Raw genomic sequence first — 3,043 nt, forward strand, 5'->3', positions numbered from 1 at the left:
ATAAACTAACTACTCTACAAAATAAATCACAACAACAAATAAAAAGGCTACCCATACTACAATTCAATAAGTAATTGAACAAAATAGTTTAAAAATTACACTACTTAGCGTAACTCCACTGAAGCTTCCAGCACCAGAGCATCAGTTAACATACCTGTATTTATTTTGGGATTGTTCCGCTCAGGGCACCTGGCTCATCAGACCCAGGCCTCGTGGCTAAACAAAACCCCTAGTTAACATGGCCGATAAATCTGCTTTGAGGTGGTTCAGCAAGGGCTGCCAGATTTGCAGAAAATTCATGTTTTCTGATGCACTATACTTGTAAGAAAGTCTAGGGGGATGTGTTCCAATAATTAATCTATGCCATCCCAGGAGGCTGGGAGGGCTTTCTAACACTAAACTCATTAATGTTCTTACATACTGTGCGAGGAAGAACATTTTGAACAGCTTTTTCATATGCTCATCTAAGGAAGGCAAATTTGGCAGGCCCAGGAGAGGAGACATTTGCTATAGCTGAAATCGCTCTATATTTTTAAAAGGTGCCACCTCTCAGTAAATGGTTAAGGGTACTAATCAGGAGAGAGCCTGTAGTCTGAAGCAGTCTCCTCGCCATGTCAGACCTAGAAGGATCAATCAGAAGTGTCTTCTTTTTTCCCGAGAAACAACTTTAGATTTCTTCCTGAGGAAATAGACCTATCATCATCAAGATCTCCATCTTCAATAATTATGTCTATATCATGCAAATGTAACTCAGATAATCTCATGCAATAATCTACAACTTGTTAAAACAAGAGCTTTTCTTCATAAGCTTGCTAGGTGCTTTTATCTCAAACACAAGACCAAGTAGTCCCTGTAGATCGCTACCACAAAAAAGGTGATATCAAATCTACTAGATCACCCTGGTCACATGAGCTATGCTATGGATTATCTTTCATCACTCTCTCGACAAATATTTTCAACCTATTTACTACCTTCAACATTCAGTCACTCCCTTCACCACCAATGCACAGAGGCACCAATGTATACCATTGAGAATCTGCACTGCAGCAACTTACACAGGCACTCCTGACAGTACCTCCCAAACTGAGGGCCTTGACAGAAGGATAAGGGAAGCAGACAAATAACCACAATCACCTCCTGCAAGTCCCCCCATCCTGCAAGCTCACAACTAGCCATTCTATAAATCCTGGAGTTCCCTTCCTAACAGCATTGAGAGTGTACCTATACCACATGGTCTGCAGCAGTTCAAAGTAGTAGCTCACTATTAGGTTTTGAAACACAAGATCCTGAAGTGTCTTCACAAAGTAGGTGCGGAGAGGATGTTATCACTTTTGGCAGAATCTAAAGTTGGGGTTGCTATTTTAAAATCCAGTTTTGCAATTTGAAACAGATGTGGTGCATTTTGTTTTCTCAAATCATGAATCTTTGGAACCCTTTCTGAATATGTTTAAGACAGAAGTAGTGTAAGGTTATTGGGCGTAAGCAGAAATATGGATTTGAGGTTTACATTTCAGACCTTACTGAATGGCCTGTTTGTAATTGTAAGTTTGTGTATATGCTCTCAAGGACACTTGGGGATGGACAATAAATTCTGTCTCAGCCAGTAATGTTGTATCCCTTGACAGAATAAAAGCAAGCTCTCTAATGCAATTAAAGGGAGATGAAGTCATTCATGGTAAGTTTTTAATATTTAAAATAGATATTTAACAATTCAAAGCAAGTAACTAAGTAGGAGAGAGTGCTCTTAATGCAGCTTAGTGTTTTAAATTCAGTTATCCAAAAACCTGGCAATGCCTAAAACCAGACAATTTCCTGCAAGATGTCAACAGAGTAAGATGCTCCAGCCGGAGCACCTCTGCTCCGCCTCTTCTTTTTTCCTTTCCCTCCTTCCTGCTTTTTTTGTTTAACTAATGACTTCAACTTACCCAGAGGGGAATGGAGGAGCTAGTGAGGCCCAGAGGCAAATTCTGGAGCGGAGGCCAGGCGAGGGGAAGCAAGTCCCGGATCGGACGCCAGGCGAGAGGAAGCAGTCCCAGGCGGAGGCCAGGCGAGGGAAGAGAGTCCTGGAGCATTGGCTGGTGCAGGGAATCGAGTCCCAGAGAAAACTTAACTTGGAGGAGATAACAGCCAGTGCAGAGCAGACTGGGGTCTGGCACGGACAGTCAGATCACGTGTGGAAGCCCCTGTCCTCAGCTATTGCGATGTAATGTTCATTTGTAATTCATTTATAGGACTGTAGTGACTATCCTTTTAACTATACCTTATTTCTTGAAAGTAATACAACTATTTTTCTTTTTGTGATTTTTGAGAAGATTTGTAGCTCAGGTTGAGGTTCAGGATGTCTACCAAACTACTCTGACCCCTTTAGCATCATGGTAGCCCACAAACCTATCAACACACTGAAACAGCCACTGATGAACCTAAAAGGGACCCTATACCAACAACCAGCAAAATGAATATCATTTACAAAAAACCCTGCAAGGACTGTATCAAACACTACATCTGACAAACAGGCAGAAAACTGGCCACCTGGATACATGAGTACCAACTAGCCACCCATTATCACTAGTATCCTTACATACTGACAAAGAAGGACACCACTTCGACTGGGACAACACATCCATCCTAGGACAGGCTAAACAGGAACACACATGGGAATTCCTAGAGGCCTGACATTCAAACCGGATCTCCATCAATAAACACATTGATTTGGACCCCATTTACCAACTCTGAAGAAAAGAACTGGAAATGATATCACTCACCTTAAGAGACCAAGACACAAATAGGAAGTAGGACAGAACACCAGCGCTTCACTAGAGGCTCACTGATGATGTTACCTAGCATGGCCGACAAAATGTCTGAAACAAACCTGCCAGCTCAGTGATCAAATTTACAACCTGAACTTTTGTGTTTAATTCTTCTTTCGCACAATACCGTGGTACTTGCTTCTTATGGCGCCATCTTAAGTGCAACATTGTAAAACCTTTCACTGTACTTGAGTACTGTACATGTAACAATTTTATTAGCTGCCATGTCTCAATTT

This window comes from Chiloscyllium plagiosum, chromosome 29 (assembly GCF_004010195.1).
Source record: "Chiloscyllium plagiosum isolate BGI_BamShark_2017 chromosome 29, ASM401019v2, whole genome shotgun sequence".
In the NCBI taxonomy this organism is placed as follows: Eukaryota; Metazoa; Chordata; class Chondrichthyes; order Orectolobiformes; family Hemiscylliidae; genus Chiloscyllium; species Chiloscyllium plagiosum.